The sequence below is a fragment of the Miscanthus floridulus genome, chromosome 1, assembly GCF_019320115.1.
Source record: "Miscanthus floridulus cultivar M001 chromosome 1, ASM1932011v1, whole genome shotgun sequence".
NCBI lineage: Eukaryota > Viridiplantae > Streptophyta > Magnoliopsida > Poales > Poaceae > Miscanthus > Miscanthus floridulus.
The window spans coordinates 79,075,382-79,100,307 of NC_089580.1; the positions used below are offsets into that span (position 1 = coordinate 79,075,382).

A 24,926-nucleotide genomic window follows, 5' to 3' on the forward strand; every position below is an offset into this window, starting at 1 on the left:
AAGCAAGACTCCGTGAGGTCAGAGGCCCACCACATAGCGCTGGCCACGACAGGCGCTCCCTCGACGGTGGTGCTGCCGGCCGCGAGGAAGAAAGGCGACGTATGGTGTTTCGCGGTGAAATCAGGTGACCAGAACTGGTTGGCTAGATGTGCAAGAACTAGGCGGAGCTGGGACAAGCTTTGCTGAGGCGGCAACGGCGCTAGGTCGACGACGAGAGCTCGACGGAGCTGCGACGGTGGCGACGGGAAAAGCAGAGGAGTTGAAAAGGAGGAGAACGGCGACGGTGGCTGGCTTTATAACGCGGCCAAGGACACGAAGACGACGCGTAGAAGCTTCACCATGCCAGCGCGGAGCCGAACACGGCCACGGGCGTGCCTAGAACGCCGAAGAAGGACCGTCGGCGGTGACAATTGCCCGACGGCACTGTTCCACTTATTTACCAAAATGCCATTTATTTTAAAATCCAAATTACTCCCAAATTTATGTAACAACTCAAAGATGTCCAAAAATAAAAGTTGTTCAAAATTCAAAGTTCTACAACTTTGCTTTTATAACCACCCCCTAATTCGGTCTACATTTTGAAATGCAAATTTTGAATTCAAATAGGGGACATTTAAAGAATTTCGCCTTTTCAAATTACTTCAAATTTTTCATAACAACTTTGAAAACTCCAAAAACAAACTTTGTATAACTTGACAAGCTCTACACTTTTGCTTTTAGGCTTAACCCCAAAATGTGCTTAGATTTTGAAATGGGTTTTCAGGGTAGAATTTAAATACTGAAAATCAGGGTTTTCGGAAATTCAATCCAATACAAAGAATTTTTAACTCAATTCAAGCCATACAAGTCAACACATATAACATAAAGGTAAACTTGTTTTAGTGTATGCATATCAAAATTTTCACTAACACATGAATGATGTACTATGCATATGATGACATGGCATGTTTTAGTATTTAAACACCCGAGGTGTTACAGACATTGAGAGAGCCACCGCTAGGCGACGAAGGAGCTCGTGACCCACAATGAGGAGCTCATGCTCCACACGGAGGAGGTGAGCGCCTAGGCGACAACACCGCCATCACCATCATGGGGAGCCGACTGAGGTCGAGGTTGGACAAGGGCCACCAGAGTTTGCTGGACATTGGAAAGAGGAGCACTAGGCCCCCAAGCATGTTCCCCACACTGGAGAGCTCGTGATCCGCCGCACCTTGGGCGGAGAGCCTCGTCACTGCCGTCCTAGGGAGCCGCGCGGGCTTCGCGGCAGCTCCCTCTGGCGGCGGCGAGGGGAATGGAGGGGGAGGTGTTGGGGCGGCAGTGGCGGCGGCTAGGTTTTCTTGCGCCCTCCCAAGCAAGCCGCCTCTAAAGTAGCTCGGAATCGAACAGGTGTGGTCGATACCACTGCAAGTTATAAATTTTCCACAGAATGAATTCTCCTAGGAAGAGAGTTCAATGCTTGGATGACACGTGGCTACGACAAAACTAGTACCGGCCACGCCACGCATGATATTGCAGTTTCATCGTTTGCCTGCGTGCTGCTGGCCACTGGCCACCACATCCACTTGCATATATATGCATCCCCGGCCCATTTTCTCCCTGCACTGCACCTTACGTCTCCTAGCTCCCTCCTCCGACTCCGATCTGTGAAAGGGTCGCTGCTAGCGTGTGGGCAGGCTGTGGACTACTGGCCGGCACCGTACGTACGTCGCCAACACATGCATGTGCATCGCGCGCGCTCGCGTGATGACTGATTGCTAAGGGACCTGCTGGCTGCATGCATGTTTGATGCGTTGTAGTTTTCGTAATTGTTCACGAAATGAAATCAAGTAGGATGGATCGGAGCCAAGGAAACTTCGCGGAAACCGGCGTAGTAACCATTTCGGCAAAACACTAGCTATGGGCCTTTACCCTAGCAGGCTGCCAAGTGCGTGAAATGCTTGCATGCATGTCACTCTCAGGCGTACGTTAAGTTGTACTGATTCATTCACTGTTTTCTCCGAGATTTATTACTCATGGCTAGTCTCATCTTCCGTCATTCTAAGTGGTGTACTTCTAGCATTTTTCTAAACTATGCTTAGTCACATCATCCATTATAAAAACTCACTCTTTCTTATCAAGAAACTACTCCATCGTTCCAAAAGAAGGGATCTTATAGCATTTAAATTTGACCTTCTCACTTTCTACTGTATATTTCTCTTTTCTCAATACAACTTTCTCTTTTCTTGGTACATCTCTATTCCAAGCTATTTAGAGGCATTTTGATCTTTGGACTTCAACATTGGTTTTTGTGAGAAATTCTAAAATGTTGTTTAATATGAGACGGAGAGAGTACTTTACAATTATGTCAAGATTGAAACTTCGCCGGTTGTCATGATTTTTAGTACTCCCTCCATCCTATAAAGAGTATCATTCTAGCATTTAAATTTTGTCTCACAAAAAGTGTCGCTCTCACTTTTAAATGCATATTTCTCTTCTCCAATGCATCTTTATCTCTTCTTCATGTTTTCTATGCACCACACCTCTTTAATTCCCATGCTTTGATCGATCTAGAATGACATTTGATATGGGACGGGGGAGTACTCACTAACAATAATTTCTCCAACCAAAAAAATATAACTTTTATTTCCTGAGGAATCAAACAATTCTAATTTTGACTAGATTTTTATAGAAAATAGTATCGACATTTATATCTTCAAATAGGTTTATTGTGAAAATATATTTCAACTAATCTTGTGATATATATTAAGAATGCATATAAATTAATATTTTCACATATTAGGTCAAACTTTAGATTACCTGACTCCTCTGGAAGTGAGACTTTTTCCTTTTTTTCGAGGAGTGAGTAGATGGGAACCATCCGTCATAACTATCTAAAGGCGGTCACCCATTTGTGATAACTGTCTAAACCCGGTCGCACTCGCACCCAACAACGTCCTTCCTCGCGCTCAGTCTGACGAACTAGCAGCTCGGCTTGGATGGACAATGCATTCGTAATTTTCCCATCTTTTGGAAAACTTCTCTACATTATTGCATTGCGGCGATATCTTGGAAAAAGATTCTATATTTTTGCATTATTTTTGCATGAGTTCCGGGCACGTACGCATCAGCTTTTGGAGTCCGAATGATCTAATTAATTAAGTTAAATAGACGATATAGAAACATTTTCCAACTCCTGCAAGCAAAGGGCGTATAACTCGTTGTTTAAAGCCATTTTAAAAAAAATGAGATGACATATGTGGGTCCTCGATATCACTCATTTTGAATGGATAAGAAGTCTTGCTCATAATTTATAACAACTTCGAAGATGGTACTCACCCGGAGATATCACCGTTTAATTTAACTCACTTTTCAAATGGTTAGATGTCCTGCTCATAATAGAATTAAGCAAATTTGAAGTTCATTCATTTCCTAGTCCGATCAGATTCGATTAACAAAACATATTCAAGACTTAATTTGTATTGTGCATGCTATATTTCATCATTCCACCCCTCAAAACAATCGGTCAGACACATTTTTCGGCTCAAGTCACAGTTCTATCGTTGAAAAAGATACTAAAACGTCATGTCCTATAAAGAAGCTAAATTCTTTTTACACCTTTAACTTATTAGCAAAGCGTCACTTCAATTATTAGTTTTATTTAAAATTACTTTATATAATACAATTTTAGTATTATTGTTATACGTAATGAAAAGTGACATCGGTGAACGTCTGCCATACATAATGGAAAGTGATATCATTGGACATTGTCCTCCCCGGAAGTCACCCACTATCTCAACTCAGCCGCAGGACTGAAGCTCAAGTCCGGCTTCCTGTACTCTCTCTCTCTCTCTCTCTCTCTCTCTCTCTCTCTCTCTCTCTCTCTCTCTCTCTCTCTCTCTCTCTCTCTCTCTCTCTCTCTCTCTCTCTCCATAATAGCATGCTTTCTTTTCAGCTCAATAGGCCACCCTAACCTCGTTGGACTCCTCCTTAACCTCCTTTCTTTCTTGGTCCACGTCCATTCCACCGCGCCTCCTTTCGTCAGTCTCTCTCTCTCTCTCTCATGCTTTCTTTTCAGCTCAATAGGCCACCCTAATCCTTAACCTCCTTTCTTTCTTGGTCCACGTCCATTCCACCGCGCCTCCTTTCGTCAGTCTCCTCCTGCGCTCTCTTTCTCCGTCTCGGCTCTCTTCTCGCTCCTCCCGACTCCTCACCAGTCACCACAACGCTGGTAGGCACTTCTGGCACCTTTCAGATTTACTCACCGTGATGCTACTTGTGTCTGATCGATTTCGTTCTCTCCATGGTTTCTTCCCGGACAGAGCGTTTCGGACGGAGCAGCAGGCGGGCTTTCTCGGCGGACTACAGGTAACGAGGATCTGCAGTTCAGTTTCTTATCCCAGAGCAGTAGTAGTATCTCTCAAACTCTGAAAAACATTCCTACACGAAATCAGGGTCCAGAATCGTCTTTTCAGTTTGGGACACCTTGATCTCCAGCAGTCCAATAATAAGATCCATCTGCTGTAGTAATAATACATATATCCTGGTAGAACAACCTCCAATTCGTGAGAATAGATAACCATCTTCTTCTAAAGTTTCTTGACGTTATATATGTTTTCTTACAGATGGATAATTATCGAGCACACGACGAGGAGGATGACCTGTGGATGATGTGGATCCTACAAATTCTGGAAGGGCCCCGAGATGAATCAAACCTAAATGATTGCTTATCAGGTACTCCTAGGTATATATGTACGATGCATGTTTAGCTGTTACTGTCAATTCCCAAGGGTTCTCGTCCTACACATGCCGTTAATATGGCATTATCTATGGCTTGGAAGGACATTTATAGATCTTTTTCCCTCTGCAGGTGATTTTCGTCGTCCATCTCCTTCGCTGGACACAAATGCCCATCGTCAGGTATGCTGTTATGGAATTTGTCAATCTGATATTGAGATGTTTAATTTTAAAGACCTGGTAGATTTTTGCACAAGAACACTTTTCACATACAATTGACGGTCGTCAATCTCTTCATGGCAGACGGAACGTAGGAGAAGTGGCCGATGAGGGACTCGGGAGAGAAGGACGTCTCCATGGGTAGGCACATGTTTACGAGAAAATCCTTATATATATACCATTGAAACTTATTATACTTGTCCTTTGCATGCCATTGAAAATTTAGCGTTTCCTTGTCACCACAGCTGTTTTAGGTTTTCCCGTCTCCTGTCTGCCATGCATTTTAGCGGATTCCATTAGTCTCTGACTCTCAGTCACAGTTGTAGAAGTCGGTGCGTGTGTGTCAGCTCTATACAAAAGATGACCAAACTGCCCTAGCCCAGTCTACTTCTCCACCATTGAGGTGTTTCAGCAAAGGCAACATGCCGTGGCCCCAGGCCTCAGCGTCCCGCTGGCATGATCCATTGAGATTGGAAACAAAGTACGCCTGCTGCTAGGCTGCAGCAGCGACGATGCTGCACGATGCGGAATTGCCGATGGCAAGGTCGGAGGCGGTGCCCACCCACGTCCGTGTCCAGAGCGACGCAGCATGGAGGCGCTCCGCTTCCTGCCTTTGCCTGGCCACACGGCAGATTTGGGAATTTAGTTACCGTAGCACTCTCGTTTTTATTTAGCAATTAATATTCAATCATGGACTAATTAGGCTCAAAACGTTCGTCTCGCGATTTCCAACCAAACTGTGCAATTAGTTTTTTTCGTCTACATTTAATGCTCCATGCACGTATCGTAAGATTCGATGTGATGGCTACTGTAGTATTTTTTGGGAAAACTTTTTGAAACTAAACAAGGCCTTATTTGGTTACTAGGTAGCATGCTCATGCTTTGCTACGGGACAATTAAATTTTTTATACTAAAAACACACAGATCGTACGATAAGATAACAATACTGTTAAATTAAATACCGACGTTAAAGTGACATTTAATTCAAAAGCAAAGTTCATGAAATTAACACAGTCACGGAGAGCGCGACGTCGCAGGCTCACAAACTCTATTGTATAGATTTTTTCATGATATAACTAAGATAATATTTTATATCGGTAGAAAAAATTCTCTGATATTAATTTCTTTCATACGTCAATAAATTCATGAATAAATTCCGCTACATCTCCATATAATTCTGTGCACACAGGTTCAAGTATATATATAAATATTAGTGCCTGTCATATGGATAATACTGCGTGTCTTAAAAAATCTTTCATAAAATTTTAAAACAAAGTATGTTATACTCATCGTATAAATATGTATGGCTTTAGGACTATTCCACACATACATATATTGTAGAATAAGTTATCCACTTGAGTGTCTATTCCAAGATGTTGAATTAGGTGTTGTAATTCTTAATTTCGACACATTTTCAGGTCAAGGCAACCAATGGTGACACTTTTCTTAGTGGTGCATAATTTTATGGTGCATCTCTTGACTATATGAGTAAGGACAAGTTAGCACTGTAAAGGCTCAGAAATGCTACTAAGAAGGCCAAGGTTGAGTTTTCCTCCACTATGCATACTAAAACATATGTCCCCGTTTATCATTGTCGATGTTTTTGATGTAAAACAATTCAATATTACCATGATCAGATATAAGTTTGAGTCTCTTATGAGCAATCTTATAGAGGGACTCTCATTCTTTATGTGATCTGCTTCAAGGATATTGGCAGGACGATGGACCCATGTTGGAATGTCACACCAAAAAGTGTTCACGTTTTGTCCACGATTTATTTCCCATGAATACATGCGGGTACTATGATAACACTAACTACACCAAATGAAAGATTAGAGAAAATTTGCATTGCCTCCAGAAGGATTTATTTATTAAGTTCTTTGGACTCTATAGGTAGTTTTGAAATATCTGTTTGCATGTCTTACCTCGTATCCTAATTCAAAATTTTGTAGTTTAATTAGAATATTTAGGTGATTCACTACTGAAAATTTGAATACTTCTGTGGGTGTTACATTTTTCTGTGTGTGTTTCTCTGTACACACAGAAAAATTCGTAATTTTTCTGTGCATTTCAAAAATCCCGACATAAATATTCGAAAACCTACAGAAAAATTGCTTGATTTTTCTATGCGTGTAAATACACACAGAAAAATTTACATTATTCTGTCGGTCTTTTCAAAACTCACAGAAAAACTACGTACATGCACAGAAAAACTATATACACAGAAAAAAAACCCTAAACCTACCTCCAGACGCGGCCGCCCATCCTTATCCCAAACGCGTCGCCCGCACCCGCTCGCACTCCCATCGCTCTAGGTCTCGCAGCGGCCACCCCCTCCTGTCTCCCTCCTCTCTCGGGACTTTGGCATTTCACCCATCATCAAAAACGGGTTTTGCAGTTTTACCATCCCTTAAAGTGGTTTCGCTCGTTTGCCATTATAAAACTGGTGTAACCCGCTAAAATACATTTTGGATAGTTTTAATTCATGGAAAAAAAGAAGAAGGCGCCTTCTTCCACTTGTACCCCTACCTACTGTTATCTCCGTCAAAACGGATCGAAAAAAATGGATCGGCCCTCCACTCCATCTCCGGTGGCATCAGCAGGCACCACCATGCCGCTCCCCTCCCGTGCCTGCGCTGGCCTTCCCCACGCCGCCCCCTGGTTTTGCAGTGTTTTTCATTTAAAATAGTTGTGTTTGGTTCTCTAGTGGTTTTGATTTATACTCACTGGAGTGCTGGATGTGATGCTTGGCCATCTCCGGACCCAGGGCGGCATGGAGAAGGCCAGCGCCGGCACGGGAGGGGAGCGGCGTGGTGGTGCCTGCAAATGCCGCCGGGGATGGAGGGGAGGGCTGATCCGTTTTGTGTTCGATCCGTTTTGATGGAGATAATAGTAGGCAGAGGTAGAAGTGGAAGAAGGTGCCTTCTTTTTTTTTCCACGAATTAAAACTATCCAAAATGTATTTCAGCGGGTTACGCCAGTTTCATAATGGCAAACGAGCGAAACCACTTTGAGGGATGGTAAAACTACGAAACCCATTTTTGATGATGGGTGAAATGCCAAAGTCCCTCCTCTCTTCCACCGTCGCGGCGGCCATCCCCCTCCTCTCTTCCACCGTCACAGCGGCCACCCCCTCCTCCACCGGTGAGGTCACTACCCCCTCCTCCACTACAACTCCTCCCCTCCCTTCCCTTAGAAGATGGCGGTGGCTGCTCGTGCAAGGCCAGATGGCGGCGCCTCCGCCCCCAGATCTGCCTCCTGCCGCACCAAGGAGCTTCGCCGCCCGCCGCCCCCAGATCTGCCTCCCCCTCCTCACTTCCAACATCGCGGTGGCCACCGCCGCCCCTAGATCTTGCGCGGGAGATCTTGTCGTCCTCGGGCCTGGGCTAGGGTTACTGCCCCCATTTCGCGCCTCTCCTTCCTCCTCTGGTTTGGTGCGCTCTCTCCTCTTCCTCCCCATCGAGCTCGCTTGACCTATACGGTCAACCTCCACCGGTGGATTCGTGTTGGTCCTCCAGTGCTCCGACAGTATATCTCACCTACCCCCATCTCCTGCCCCTCTCTGTGCGGTGATTTATGTTGAATCATTTGTGGATTTTGTTTGTCGTCCACTAATATTAGGGTTCATGTTCTTAGATACTTAGATCTGGGCGACATTTTTGTTGATCTAGATGTTTACATTTGCTTTTGTCTTGTTCCGCCCTCAGATCTGTGTGATGTGCACCTCTTATTTGTTGTACACATGTGTTGTTGCCTAGATTTTGCACATGATGATGCCTAGTCCGATTTACAAACTGAGCAAAGTTCCTTGGTCGATGATGTTTACTTAACCCTAGGCGCTGGAGGAGCACCCTATGGTGTGGCAGCCGCGTCTTGCTTAAGTCCATAGCTCTGATTCTAGTGAGGGTTCTTTGTGCTGAAGCATCTAGAATTTATGACACTGATGTTCAATCTCTTGATATGACTGTGATGTTCAAACTCTTGATATCTATTAGGCCAATGATGCAACATGAAAAATAAACTCTGAGGTGGCTGCAATTTATTTTTTGTGCATTCTGTATGATTCTCATGACTGTCAGCAAACCATGGGACATGATCTTAGTTTTCTTCTATCTGTTTTTTTTGCCTTGGCAGCCACCTATGATTGAGTATATGGAAATTGTACCAACATATCGTTAAGCTGAGGCCTCACTTACTTTGCCAATGATGATATCATATTAAGCATGCCAAGAACTGATGACCTTGAGCTTGTGTTGAGGTATTGAAACTTTGTTTCTTACTCTGTTTGTTTCTTATGCTCCAAGCTCAAGGTCAACCGAGGAGCAACTGATATCTGAGGCCAATGTTCCAACCTTGAGCTTGTGTTGAGGTACTGGAACTTTAAGTAATGCATACCTTACTGATTTTAAATTGGCTTGACATTGTTCCAACCTTTTCAGAGTCTGAGATTGGCACTTGATTTCTCAACTTTTGATGACCCCAACTGTAAAATCAGTAGTAAGAACCGACTGCTTGCACTTGATAAATATGAGCTTATTTTATTACCATATAACAATCTGATTTGAATATGTATGATTCACTTGCAAGGTGGTTAGCAATGTCAAATGGCCTATTTAGAAACTTATTTTATTCACTTGCAAGAGTATGTTAGATTGACAATACTACTATGCTTATGTGTCTACATGCCTATCCTGCTGAAATCGCTAATTGGCGTAGCACCTCAAAGTGTGATTCTCTCAACATTTGACTTCATTAGGATGCTCTCTGATTTGTATCATAGCTGTCTTTAGTGTTTTTCTTAGTGTATGATAGATGTGCTGATATAAACCATGCAATAGAAGGTGGTGAATCGGGTGATGATGAGGTTGGTATAAGTGATGAATCATGACTGAGATATCATTTCCTCCATGTTTTAGTTTTTTCTCTCATTTGTCTAGATTGTTTTATTGTGATACTAGTATAAAGAATTGAGTGAGCAGCCAAAGTATAAGTCATTTTTTGTATTACTGAAGATAACCTAGGTAATCATCTATTGTGAACCAAATTTCTTATGTATACGATTATACTTTTTTTCCTGTGTTTATTAATGTATATACTACTATTGGTTATTTGGCTTGATGTTAGTCCTTTTTTTGTATGCCATTGTTGATAAAAAAAACAGACATACCCTGTTATGCTTAAGGAAGATGAAAGTGACATGTAAGATTGTCCTACACCTTAGCATGCACTTCCCATGAATTATCTTGATCTGCTGGCTTTGCAGCAGCTCCAACTCCACTACCCCAGCCTCCCCAGTCACCAGAATCATTCGCAGCACTAGCATTTTGTTCCCTTCTTCCAAGTCAATATTTCAATACTACTTCCATTATTCTCTTTGCTGTGACATACCTTTTGTGCTATGGCTAGTGATCTAGTAATTAAATCACTTACTATTTGAGTTGTACATGATCTCTGAGTGTTCATACTCTAAATCTTGTTATGAAAAAAAACTTGCTTTGCTTGAGAAATATTGTTTCTGACACTTATTTATGTTATCTCTAAATTACAGGTTCAGGTTCTAGTTACCTTTATGCCCTTCTTGATCATGAATGCAAAGAGGGAATGAGCCAGGAAGAGACAGAGGTATGTCGCCAAGTTCCTTCTTACTTAGATCCTGGAATTGAGATACTCTTTAGTGTAGTAGTATGACTGAAGGTTATTATAATTGTGTAAAGCGAATAGAGTACAACTAGCCTCAATGTTCCTAATATGTTTCTATTACTGCGGCGTGAGAACAATAAGTTCAGAGATTGCTCATTCACTACTCTGCCTGTATTAAATTTTTAGTTCTGAATATTTAATTTGTGGCTTGCATGCTTTTGTTTGTCTAGTAGCACAATTGAAAATGTGGATTAAATTTTCTTACATGGAAAAGGTCACCGTCCAGTAATTGCAGCAACTAGTTGGCAAATTTTACTTGAAATCTCTGCTCATTCGTGATCTTTTCCTCGTGCTTGCTGCTAGGAGAGACCGAACAACAGTTTTTCAGCAGTGACCCATCCGACAGTAGCTTGTTTGGTGTGACCGAACTTTAGACAACTGCTGCTCAGTCATTTGTCAGTTTGATTCAGTGTTCCCAAAATCTTTGCTGGTTGTCAATCTTTGGTTGCTGTGTAGCAGAGTTTTTAGCAAGTTTTTTATTTGTACTTTGTTCAATTGCTTCCATGTTGTTATGACAATTTCCTAATTGTTCCTAGGGTCGATACTTCACTAGTTGAGGTGTGTGACCTTGACAATTAGAAGAACCACGAACTGTTAGATGTATACCTGTCTATATCTCTGTTTTCCAAATGAATGTGTCATGTCCTTTGTGGTATCAAGGGGAAGGTAGTCCATAGCAGTTTTAGAGAAAAAACATGAAGAAAAAATAGTAGTCAAAACAAAGATGTCATAGGTCAGCTTTGCTGCACACCTCTACCAGATCTTCTAGCCGGCGACTCTAGGTATTCCTTTGTTATTTATTGCTCAAGTTGTGTCCCTTGCGCGTTTCACTCCTTAAATTTCCTTATTATGCTTTTCTGACTCAAACCTCGCCTTTCTTGCAGGTGTAGCTCTGACGTCCTATCCAGCATCATACTCTCAGGGATACACTACATTAGGCTCAGCTTCGATCGGTATTGACTTAGGTTTTTCTTCGCCTTACTGGATTTTATGAGTTACCTAGTCCTAACCTAGAGAACTTAGTCCTAACACTTGCTTCTTTGTCGCTGCAGGAGTGTCGCCGACCATGCCTACCACTGCCACCTTTCCGTCGCCGCACTCGCAGCAGCAGCAGCAGGAGCAGCTACCGCCGCCATAGTAGTGAAGCTCATTATGGTGTCCTAGTTGTCCTCTCGTGATGGTTTAGAACTTTGATGTCGGTCATTTGAAGTTTGCTTGTCGCCCAGCCACATCGGGCGTGATACTTGTTTTGGTACTCTTGATACTTGATCGGTTGTCTGGTCACCCATCAAGGTCCCTTCGAGTACTGTATTTGTGTATTATTTGAATGAAACCTTGTTGTCATGCACAGAAATTACTGTTTGGGAAATATATATTTTAATATGATGTTGCTACTGTTTTAAAATAATTTTTTTTGTGCGTTTAACTCTTTTTTCTGTGAGGCTGGCTACACAGAAATATTCTTTTTTAATCTGGGCGAAATGAATTTTTCTGTGAGTTCACCTAGATCGATAGAAAAATATTTTTTTTCTGTGCGTTTATTTCTTTTTTCTGTGTGGATTAACACACAGAAAAATTAGTTTTAATCTGGGCGAAAACCATTTTTCTGTGCGTGTGAGACCCATAGAAAAATTATTTCTAACGGTGAACCCATAGAAAAATTTGATTTTTCTGTCATTATATTTCTGTGGGTATTTTTCTGAGGGTACACCGTCAGAAAAATATTTTTCTGACGGTATTCGCATTTCTCTGTGTGTTTTCGCACACACAGAAAACATCAAGATTCTAGTAGTGATTGTATATATATAATATTCAATACAAGAATAATCTATGCATGATCTTCTTGAAAGATTTCTGCAGTGTAAAGACATCTTCGTTTTTCATGCATGTCCGTGCTAACGCTATGGTAAAAACAAAATGACAATATATCAATTAAAAAATAAAAATAAAACTTATGCTCAAAATCAAAGAGATAAATTATGGATGCTTGAATTTTGTCATCCATTATCTACTGACGTGCTTATAAAATAGACTGAATAAACAATTAAACATAGATAGAAAACTAAATTAATGAAAAGATCATTGCAAGATATCAATCATCTCATAACTTCGGACAATATCGCAAAGCTACTAAAAACTGTAACCATGCCCTCACCTCAAACATTGTCCAGATAAATGGATTACAATAAAAGAAATGGATATGGGAGATTTCTTCCTATCAATATAAAATATTATCTTAGCCGCATCACAAAAAGGTCTATAAAGTAGAGTTTGTGAGCCTACGACGCCACGCACTTTGTGACTGTTAAATTCATAAACTTTGCTTTTTGGATTAAATATCACTTTAACGTTGGTATTCAATTTTTACAGTATTGTTATCTTATTATGTGATCTGTGTGTTTTTAGTATAAATTGTTAGTTATCCCGTAGCAACGCACGGGCACGCTACCTAGTATAAATATAAAGAATGAAAAAGACGACAAAAAAGATTGACATTAGGCCAACTCCTTTTGATTCTTTACAAACACATCTAAAAGTGTTAACATGTGGGCTATGGGCTGTGGGCATCAAATCAAAACAACAAAAAGAACATTGATTCGACCATAAGTAGCATTTATCCTCTTTTTTTTGAAAAAAAAAGAAAGGTACTGCAGAGTTACAGGATTGTCAATCTTATCAGCACCATCAATTTTTGGCAATTGTAGAACTCAACCAAGACACCCATTGAAGTGCTACATCCCTAGCTCGCAACCCAATTAAGAGTAAGTTCTCACAAGCCTAGTTCCCCAGCCATTATTAAACTGCATGAAGGGTTCCGAAATGAAGACCACTATTTGAAAAAAGAGTAAATGATTATTGTTTTCTTCCGTGCATGATTGTTTCATTCCATGCATGATTATTGTTTTCTTTCATGCATGTGGCCTCAGGTGATCGATTTGTTTCCTTCAAAGCAGGCGGGGATCGCACGAATGGCAGTTTCTTTTTTCTATCGCGCGGGGTATCGCACGGGGTGGGCAGACGGACGAACTAAAACAAATATCGCACCAAAACATGTCCACGCTTTGTTCTTTTTAGTTCTAGGAGATTATCATCAAAGATTGTCTTGAAACATTAAGTCTAATATTTTCGTCGCACCCTCTTTGTGTTTATATCACCCATCAGGGAAGAAATAAATTCAACATTTCTATGACTACGTTTTGGATGTTTGACATGATCCGATGTTCTTTGAAAGACGTGTTAGTAGAGAATACACCAGTAGGAAAAACAACAGACGGTGGGCTGCTAAAGAAGTGGAGAGGTTGGTACAAGGTGTCTCTAAATTTGGTGCTGGACAATGGACCAAGTTGAAGCAGAATTTTTTCAAAACGTCAATTAGGACAGCAGTATAAATATATCTTAAGGTAAAGTAGATTAACGACACATGCTCAATGAAGTAAATCCATTATATTTCTGGGGATGCTATTGGCTAATATCATACTCTTATGTTGTTTTTCATGGCTCAGGACAAGTGGAGAAATCTATTGAAAGCTTACCAGGTCAGAATTCCATCTATATAAAAGTCTTGTTTTCTTAACTTCTAACAAATAACTTCTGAGTACATTTCTTGAATTCAATTCAGGAAAATTCATCACAACAAACTACACTACTGTATCCTTGAGCCATCGTTGGTGGAGCGGATCAGGAAGCTAGCATGGAGTTAGCCCTTATCTAAAAGAGAAGGGAACAGTAGAAAGCTGGTTATTAATGAAATGGAGGCAGGGTTTTGGATGTGAGCAAGCTGAATTTTACTTTTCTCCATCTATATATGTTCTTTGTAAAGACTGTTTGATGGTTCGAGGAAACTTAGATTGTCCCATGACTACAACGTACATTCACTCTAAAGTGTCTTTAGTCTTCGTGTTCATCATTTGCATGCGCCGACATACTCAATTAGACACAAGTCTTGAGCCAAGTTACTTGTGGCCATTCACAGTGTGACTATGGTTGGGTGGAACCACTACTGCAAAACAAGAATATCCCTGACGGTGGTGAACTTTTTGTAACAGTGTACGTATAGCACCCATTCAGTGGCGGATCTAGAAAAATATTTTAGGGAGGGCTGAACAACACTGTTGTTCGATCTTAAGTCTCAGCACCCCTACACTATAGAATTTTGCCTAAAAATTCATGGAGGCTCTACAGGAGTTCCCCTGCTGCGAAATGGGTAGGGGGGCTTGAGCCCCCCCCCCCCCCCCCCCCCCCCGCCCCACCGCTGTGTCCGCCCCAGCACCCATTGCATATATACCCATAGTGCCATCAGCTCCTCCAAAGTTTAGAAACCGGTTTCTCCTATCATAAATTTCTTCTTCATCGAGTATAGAAAACCTCCCGGCCTGTGACAAGGTAAAAAAAAAGATGCTCCCACCCTACACATGCATGCATGTGCATCGCGCGCGCTCGCATGATGACTGGCTGCTACGGAACCGGACCCTGCTGGATGCATGCATGATGCGGTGTAGTTTTGGTAATTGTTCTCGAAATGAAATTAATTAAGCAGGATGGATTTGAGCCAAGGAAACTTCCCGGAAGCCGGCGTAGTAACCATTTTGGCAAAACTTTTTGGCTAATCTCTTGGCTTGTCTTTTTGAGAGTAGGTCTCAAATTAAGGTTGAGGGCTAGTTAGTGCCTATTTTTACTAGCGCAAAAGTTAAAGAGGATACATCACGAAATTATATTAAAGCATAGCATGAGAAAAGTAACTTACATCACATGCAGATGTTAATAAAAAAAGGAAAAATAATTACTTTCGGTTCTAACCATGGAACGCACAAAATCTTGTACTCCCTAACTTGAGAACGGGTAAACGTATTTGATTATTAAAGGAAATAGTAAAAGTCAGTTGCGGTCTTTATACTTGCCACGCGGTGTTTTCCAGACCTCAAAATCTTTTTTTTTTCATTTCTTGCTCTCAGTCTCATCACTGGTCCAAACGGTCGCTAAGTAGTTCTTTTTTAACCACAGTCGTGTGAGCTTTAGGGGAGTTTGGATCGGTAGTCACCAATTATCGTCCGAGCTTTGTATTGTTAAACTATACATACGAAAAAAGATCTTTGATATAATTGGTCACGTTCGGCTTGCTGAATCTTGGTTAAAAAACACTGTCCTGTCTGAATTGTTGTGAGAGAAAAACATTGTTCCGACTGAAAAAATAAGTCAAACAAGCCGAATATGGGGTAAGCGGAATGGGGCAATGTACGTTGATTACTTTTTATCTGATGATATGATAGTTTTTGTCAGTTGGATTGGATTTGATCGTGTCACATCAAGAATATATTCCATGGATGATGGCATGATATGAAGAATATGTGCCCTTTCCTTTTTTTAAGAAGCCTAATGACTGATGTTCTCATTTCTTCCATTTAATCTAAAACGATAATGACGTGGTGTGTTTTGAAACGAAATTGAGCGCTGTAGCCTGTAGGACGGAGCCGATCGATGATCGAGCCAATGCAAGGACGCGGAAGCCGGCGACGGCGTCGGCCCATTTCGGCAAAACACTAGCAACGTGCCTTTACCCTAGCATTGCCTAATGTGTGGAATGTCACTCTCAGGCATCATGTCATGCATCGCATCACAGCGATCCATCATTGCTTGCTACTAGCTCCTGCAGCACCATCTGCACGAGATTCCAGTACACACATCAGATGGAGGAATTAAACGGATTCGATCCGCGTAAAACTGTCACACCAAATTACTACTAATATAAACCGCCACACCACTAATGAAAATCGCTACCTTTAATTTTGCTTGATAAAGTTCTCCTACATGGCTATGGCCACATAATAAAAATGAGAGGGTTTCCAGGCACGCACAATAGATAATAGTACCTTAATCTGTCGCCCTTTCCAAGTTTGATTTTGGCCATGGGTTTAGTTTAGAAGAAAAAAGAGAAGCAGAAGAAGAAAAGAAGGGAATGAGAGGAAGAAGAGGAGCCCCTTTCCAAATGATAGTCGCTAATTACAAACGCTGATAAACATGCAGCAGCGCATCTGTTCATGCATGCATGCTGAAGACTAGTTAGCGTTGTATGTGGTGGATCCGTGGATATGCATGCAGGGGATTGTATGCCTGCCTTGCCTCCCTCGCGCTCGCCGCCACCAGCCCACCATGCACTACTCGTCCACACGCTCGCCGACCGCACTCGCTCGGCTCGGGCAAGGGGCCAACTCGGCACAAGATGGATGGAGGTAGTAGGAGCAGACACACTCGTCGATTTGGGCAGACACACAACTCCATGGCTTGCAGGGACAGATGATGCACACATCCCTATGATGGGAAGAGAGCTATGGTGGGTATCGATTTGGGAGTGAGACAAGAGGGGCAGATGTGGCTGCCCAGGGATGTTTTAACGCCATTAGAATCAAACTCTAGTGTGCAATGGTGTATAGGGGAATACAAATTATAAACTAATGACAACAAAGGAAACCAATAAATTTAGATGGCAATAAATGGATTTTTTTAATACAACCAACATGTATTACTTTTAAACGAAAATGTACATTCAAACATGAGAACACACTAGAAGGGTATAGAAGGAACGGCTGTCCAGACCCTCGGTTTGCTTTTTCGTTGGCTGAGGAGTTGGAGAGGAAGGGATAAGTGGCAATAAAGGGACCGGTATAGTTTTAGATGGCATTGAAGGAATTTTCTTGAGAATAAATAATAAGGAAGCACGCCAGATTTCATAATCACTGCCAGGTCGAAATCCTAGCTAGGTGATAAAAAGAAAAAAAATATGTGTTTCCAGGACTCAAACCTAGAACCTCAATGTTCGCATTCTCCTGAACGTCCATACTAGCTGGAACCTCAATGTTCACATTCTCCTGAATGTCCAAACCAGCTAAACTACGCGACACCTGTGACTATATAACTAATGTTGTTCTTTTAACTACATAATTTCAAATCTTATATTGTATATTTGACACTCTAAATAATCTCAAATGAAAAAGTTACTTACCGGAAAGTTGTAGATCTCGTCAAGTACTACAACTTCGATATTGGCTTTGTCTTTTTCGATATTGTTGACATCTCAAATCCGATCTGAGAACTTATATTGAATATTTAGACATGTGAATCATCTGAAATTAAAAAATTATCAACTACAAAGTTTTAGATGTCTTTGAAGTATGTGATTTTGATATAAAGTTTATCTTAATCCGACCTCATATAAAAAGTTATGATTTTTTTTTTCAAAATAGACTATCACTGGCGGTTTGTAGCTCAACCGACATTGATAGTACCATGCCTTCACTGCTCGTAGAAGCCACGAACCGGTACTCCACCTATCACTCTCGGTTGTGCTATCACTGTCAATTGAAGCTATGAACCAGCTGCGGGTTCTAAAGCAACCAATAGTGATAGTTCGACAGTGATCGTCTGTTCTAGCGTAGTGGGTACATGTGTCTTTTTTATTGTTCACCATTTTCTCTTGTCTTTAAGATCGGTGTCGGTGTGAAAAGTGACCAACAAGTAAATATTTGTAGTTTTGTCGTGCGTTGTGATCGGATGTGGCCTAGCACTTAATGACACAGGATTTATACTGGTTCAGGCAACATGCCCTACGTCCAATTTCGGTCGGTCGGTGACTTCATTCCTGAGCCCAGGTGCTCAAAGTTTGCTATAGGCTCTAACGTGCGCTAAGTATTGGAGCGTATGCTCTATGTAGCTTTAGAGTTCTAGAGCTATTGAGCTATTCGAGTTCTCTGTCTTAAGGAGAGCCAGAGAGCCAGAGTCAGAATAGCCACAGAGAACGTCCAACCTCTTTTCTTTCGAGAGCCAAGAGAATGTCCTCTAGAGAGGAGAGAGCGTATCCCCTTTTATAGTTGAAGGGGATGTCCTTACAAGTCAGAGAAAGAGAGAATGGATACGTGTGCTATCTTGTCTTGTTGCCCACACCGTCGGGTACGAGACAGTCGTTGGCACCCACAATACTGTTTATGTCAGACGCATGTGGCAGGCTCTACCATGTTCTCCTAGTACAGCAAACGTCGGCGCCTACAATACTGTTTGTCCTCTAACACTCCTGGAAGGTTGCATAGTGCCCGTCTGGCATGGCCTGGTGGCACTGTCCTGAAGGTGCGCAGGGCATGGCAGGGTACAATCCTTGGTATTGCAGTTGACTTTAGCGTCTTACCTTATCTACTTTGTCTGATCCCTGGGCCCTCACTGAGTGGGCGTCCCCGGTCGGTCGTTCCTAGTTGGGCCGGACCATGTCGGTCGGGGAAGAATCATGAGCAGAGGTCCGGCGTATCCCTGGTCGGAGTCAGACTGTGTCCCCACCTTGGCCAGGCCTTCTAGTCGGAGACCAGATCGTTGCCCTAGCGTGTCATTATGTATCTAGGCCAGCCCGCGAGGCGCGCGTTGTCACAACGCATCTGCTGGGCCGAGTTTTTTGCAGGGAAGCGGGTCCATTAGGGATCCCGGGTTTATGTACTCGACAAGAGCCCCTAAGCCCTTTTGGGACTTCTGTGAAGTCATGAAGGGGTTGTTTATACTTGTTTCATGTGCGTGCTCAGTGGGTGTAAGATCGTGGGTCGCCGTTGGGCGAGGTGGAGCGCGAACCCAAGCGTAGGGCGCGACCAAGGGGTCGGGCGAGGCGGAGCGCCTACCCAAGTGTTGGGCATGGCCGAGGGGTCAGGCGAGGCGGAGTGCCAACCCAAGTGTCGGACGTGACCGATCGCGGGGCATGGTAGAGCGCCTACCCAAGATGTCGGGGCGTAGCCGAGGGGTCAGGCGAGGCGGAGCACCTACCCGAGGTGTCAGGGCACGGTCGAGGTGTCGGGCGAGGCGGAGCGCCTACCCGAGGTGTCAGGCGCAGCTGAGGGGTCGGGAGAGGCGGAGCGCCTACCCATGCATTGAGCGAGGTCGAGGGGTCGACATAGTTTCGTGTGTTACCCCGTCCGTGGTTTCCGCAACCAGAGAGGTTGAGCGAACATTGCTTGCCTTGATGGCTCGAGTGACGTGCTTGGTGAGCTTAATAACGGGTATGTCCAAGTGGAATCTGGGTCCGTCGTTCATAACAGGGTCGGCACAGCCCTCATGTGGCATTCTACTGCTACTTAACCCTCCTCCCGGTAGATGCCTGAGCCATTCTGGAGATCAACTTAGGTGGCTCACTGGCCTCCCCTCAATGGAGATTATGTGGGCATGGCTTACGGTCAGGATTGAACGAGAAGGTCGAGATGACCCAGTCCGCTTCAAAGCGGATTGAACGAGGGCTATTGGGGCTCATCTGAGTTTTCTCCCCTAGCTCTATTTGACGCGAGGTGGCCTCAAGCCCTTCATGGGCTAACCTTCGAACCTCGGTCCAGAGTCACCACCACAGGGGTGGCGATGCACCGGGCATGGGGTGGCGGTGCCCCGTGGTAGGACCCCGAGCCAAGTTTTGCCTCCTTTTCTTCACCTTTTTCACCACCTTTACAAATATGCTAACACTCCAAGTGTTTCACCATAAAGTGCAAGTGTGTTAGCATTTTCAAAATCATTTTTCAAATGTTAATCACTTTCTCACCGATTGTGCACTAGGCCTAAAATGCATATGCAAGTTTTCCAACACCTAATGGCACTAGATGATCGAGTTGTCCGATAAGAGCTCCCCTCTTAATAGTACGACCATCTATCCTAAATGTGATCATACTCTATATTGTCTCGATCACCGAAAACAAAATGGTCCTATGGATATCACCTTTGCCTTGAGCCCATTTTGTTTTCTCTTTCTTCTTTTCGTCAAAATGGTCCTATGGATATCACCGAAAACAGGAGTGGCATTAGTAACATAATACAAACACACAATATAAGTATCCTGCCCAAGGATCATACATTCACTTATCGTCATCGACCTGAACGACAGTCATGTAGCACGGTCCAAAACAGACCTACTCATGAGGCTCACCTACAACAAGGGTCAACGAACCCTGAGTACAAAAGTACTCAACAAGACTTAACCGGAATAAAAACTAAGAAGACTCAGGAATACAGGCTCAGGGATTCAAGGAATGGCTTTAGCAATAGTCAAAGTTCTTTTGCGTAAAAGCTCTTTAACAAAATTCTTTATATCAACATTTTTATCTTTGAAGAGATCATATACAAAGCTGACATAATCCATAATGAGATCATGAAACTTCATAACCAACACTTTCTCAAACCTTACTCAAGTTTCAGTTATTAACTACGATGATGAACAGTGAGTTAAGTCTCCATAACCGAGGAGCAACGACGATTCGAATCGATTAAAACCCAGCTAGGGATTCCAGACCACACGACATATGCAGGTCCCCGACCTACATATACCAACCTATCCTCAGATCCTCTAAAATAAGAACAGGTCCACGCCACCCGAGAATATAGTACTCCACCAATCCAGCTCAATGCCATGTGGGTACACGCTATTCCCGCCATCTATCCACTCCCAGTGCGTGAGTAGCCATTCTCGTAATAGAATAGCCGAGTTAAGGCTTATCGGAGTATGTGGTTAGTACTACAGAGTCTCACCTCAGGCAATTTAACAATGGACAGATCTTAATCGACACAGGCGGAAAGAAGCCGCTCACAATACCTCTATATCTTGTGGCTCTCACACACCGAGTCGCCCGGTCTAGATTTCTTACTTCACATGCTCATAACTCATGATAACACAAGTAACCAAACGTAACCAAAGACCCATTTAAAACTCACGGGTGACAGGTAATCACCTAACTTTTATCTATCTAAGCATGGCTAAGCATAACTAGGCATTTACGAAGTAAAACTGGCAACAAGGTAGATATGGAAAAACAAAGTTGGTAATGCACCAATAAGGTTTCCACTTGACTTCTAATCACTTAATGCAGTAAATAAAAGCGAAAGCGATAAACATTTGTAAAATACAAGGTAGGTTTAAATACATCCGGGGCTTGCCATGGTTCATGGAAAAGTCAGGTTCCTAAGACGTTCCACAATTAACAGATCTGACCTCAACTGACGGATTATCCTCCTCCGCAACTTGATTAACTACCACGTGTTCACCTTCGTTCACTACACGTAGTAACAATGCCATGTTTAACATGATGCGGGATACAAAACATGATGCTCGATGGTGAATGCAAAATTAACAGCTTGAATACAACTTTTCATCGCGGTACAGTTACAAGTCAAGACTAACTAAACCTTTTTCATAACACTTATTTCAATTGCCAAGGATCATTACCAACTAATGACCCAACGTTATCACTCAATCCAAAAATTCAAACAAAACATAAATCATTAAATGTTACTATTTGCTTTTATGAATTAATTATTTAATTCAAAATTATGAAATAAATCAACTTGTTCCAATTGAGCTCAAAATTTTTGTAAATGTTCATCACATAATAACTAAGTGGAAAAACAATTTTCATAATTTTTGGATGATTAATTAAGCCTAGAAAAATCATGGAAACCCATTTATTAATTAATTGAGTAATTTTTTTCACATTCAAAAAATACTGAAAATCAACATTTCATATTTTTCATAAATAGTATTCATCACAGAGAGGTCACACAAAAAATTTCAACTTTTGCTTTTAGGCTTAACCCCAAAATGTGCTTAGATTTTGAAATGGGTTTTCAAGGTAGAATTTAAATACTGAAAATCAGGGTTTTCGGAAATTCAATCCAATACAAAGAATTTTTAACTCAATTCAAGCCATACAAGTCAACACATATAACATAAAGGTAAACTTGTTTTAGTGTATGCATATCAAAATTTTCACTAACACATGAATGATGTGCTATGCATATGATGACATGGCATGTTTTAGTATTTAAACACCCGAGGTGTTACAATCCTTCCCCCTAAAAGAAATCTCGCCCCGAGATTCAAAGTCATAGGGTAAGTAAAGGAAAAGGAAATGTGTTAGTCCAAAAACATCCAAAACTTATCCATAAAACAACTGAGGTTCCTTTACAAAACACAATTTGTAACGACCGAGCTCAACTAACATTACTCTATATTGACGCAAGAAACTCCGAAAACTTTTCTAACAAGTAATCTTTGGATTCCCAAGTAGCTTCTTCTTCGGAATGTTGATTCCATTGTATCTTATAGAACTTGATTATCCTTCTTCGAGTAACACGGTCTTTCTGATCCAGAACTCGGATAGGATATTCGAAATAGGTCAAATTAGGTTCAAGTTCCACTCCTTCAACCTCAACATTCTGCTCAGGCACTCGGAGACACTTCTTCAATTGAGAAACATGGAACACATCATGTACATCTGAAAGATGTTCTGGTAACTTCAAGCGATTTGCCACTTTTCCATACCTCTCTAAAATTTGAAATGGTCCAATATAACGAGGTGCCAACTTGCCTTTAACACCAAAACGGGTAACTCCCTTCATTGGTGATACCTTCAGATATACAAATCTCTCTTGTTAAACACCAATGGTCTACGTCGTTTATCTATATAACTCTTTTGTCGGGACTGAGCTATCTTCAAATTACTTTGTATCTGCCTAACCTTGTCTTCTGTTTCTTTCACAAGGTCAACTCCAAAGAACCTTCTTTCTCTAGGCTCAGACCAACTCAGTGATGTTCTGCATCTACGACCATAGAGTGCTTCAAATGGAGCCATTCTAATGCTCTCCTAATAACTATTATTGTATGAGAATTCAGCCAAAGGCAGACAATCATCCCACTTATTGGAATAGTTAAGAACACAACATCTTAACATATCTTCCAGTACTTGATTGACCCTTTTAGTCTGACCATCGGTTTGTGAATGATAAGCTATACTATATAGGAGTTTCATACCCATCGAAGCATGCAATTGTTTCCAAAAGCTAGAGACAAACTGTGTACCCCTATCTGACACTATGGTCTTTGGTACTCCATGTAGGCTCATGATTCTTGCTAGATACATCTTGGCATACTGGATAGTAGGATATATACTCTTGACTGGAAGAAAATGTGCTGACTTAGTTAGTCAATCTACAATAACCCATATTGAGTCAAAGCCCTTTGATGTCTTGGGTAGACCAACAATAAAGTCCATATTGATATCCTCCCACTTCCAAGCTAGAATAGGTAATGGTTGTAACTCTCCAGCGGACCTAAAATGTATAGCTTTCACCTTTTGATAAGTATCACATTTTGCTATATACCGGGCAATTTCTATCTTCATTTTGGTCCACCAAAATCTCTGTTTCAAATCATGGTACATCTTATTACTTCCCGGATGAATAGATAACCTAGTAGCATGTGCCTCTTCAAGAATTGATCATCGCAACTTAGGAATCTTTGGTACCACTAAGTGATTCTTGAACCATAACACACCTTCATCATCTACTTTGAAGCATTCCGCTTTCCCATTCCTGATTTTTTCTTTGATATGGGCTATACCCTTGTTTTCTTTCTAAGCAGCAATAATCTGGTCTCGAATAGTGGTTTCAACAGTTATATTGGTCAAACTACCTTGTTGAATTATCTCAATACTCAACTTTTCCATCTCTTGGCATAAAGTCAAACCCATTGTTTTTACTGTCAGATAATTGCAATGACTCTTTCGACTAAGGGCATCTGCAACCACATTTGCTTTACTAGGATGATAATGTACTTCCAGGTCATAATCTTTAATCAATTCTAACCATCTTCTCTATCGCATGTTCAAATCCGATTGAGTAAAGATATACTTTAAACTCTTGTGATCTGTATAAATATGGCATGTATTACCAAGCAGGTAATGCCGCCAAATCTTCAAAGCATGGACAACTGCTACTAACTCCAAATCATGAGTCGGATAGTGTTCTTCATGTTGTTTGAGTTGTCTGGAAGCATAGGCAATAACTCGGCCTTCTTGCATCAATACACATCCAATACCAATACCTGAAGCATCACAATAAACGTCAAATGACTTCTCGATATCAGGTTGGGCTAATACTGGTGCAATGGTTAACAGTCTCTTCAAAGTCTAGAAAGCTTCTTCACAATCAGATGACCAGACAAACTTGGCTTGGTTCTTCAACAACCCAGTGATGGACTTGGATACTCTAGAGAAATCTAGAATAAAACGACAGTAATACCCCGCCATTCCTAGAAAACTCTGAACAGAATGAACAGTGGTTGGTGGTTTCCAATCAAGCACGTCCTTAACTTTGCTTGGATCAACAGCAACTCCTTCAGCTAACAAGACATGTCCAAGAAACTGTACTTCCTTAAGCCAGAAGTCACACTTACTGAACTTGGCATATAGTTGATGTTCTCTCAAGCGGGCCAGGACAATTCTGAGATGTTCCGCATG

The 24,926-nt window shown here is 41.9% G+C and overlaps 1 protein-coding gene across 5 annotated transcripts in view; it reads left to right on the plus strand.

Annotated features, from left to right (window-relative positions):
* The first annotated feature begins 4,069 nt into the window (after nt 1–4,069).
* The window catches only part of LOC136536627 (transcription factor LRL3-like), a 172,086-nt gene continuing 151,229 nt past the window's right edge, over nt 4,070–24,926 (plus strand). The window contains exons 1-6 of one of the 5 annotated variants that reach the window (XR_010779092.1): nt 4,070–4,207; nt 4,299–4,344; nt 4,602–4,710; nt 4,847–4,896; nt 5,017–5,073; nt 6,351–7,440. The gene's annotated coding sequence lies outside the window, so the exon portion shown is untranslated. Of the gene's footprint in view, nt 4,208–4,298; nt 4,345–4,601; nt 4,711–4,846; nt 4,897–5,016; nt 5,074–6,350; nt 9,302–9,371; nt 9,430–10,480; nt 11,586–11,684 lie in introns of those variants that run through there. The other 4 variants (XR_010779095.1, XR_010779094.1, XR_010779096.1 and 1 more) reach the window with 4 other exon arrangements.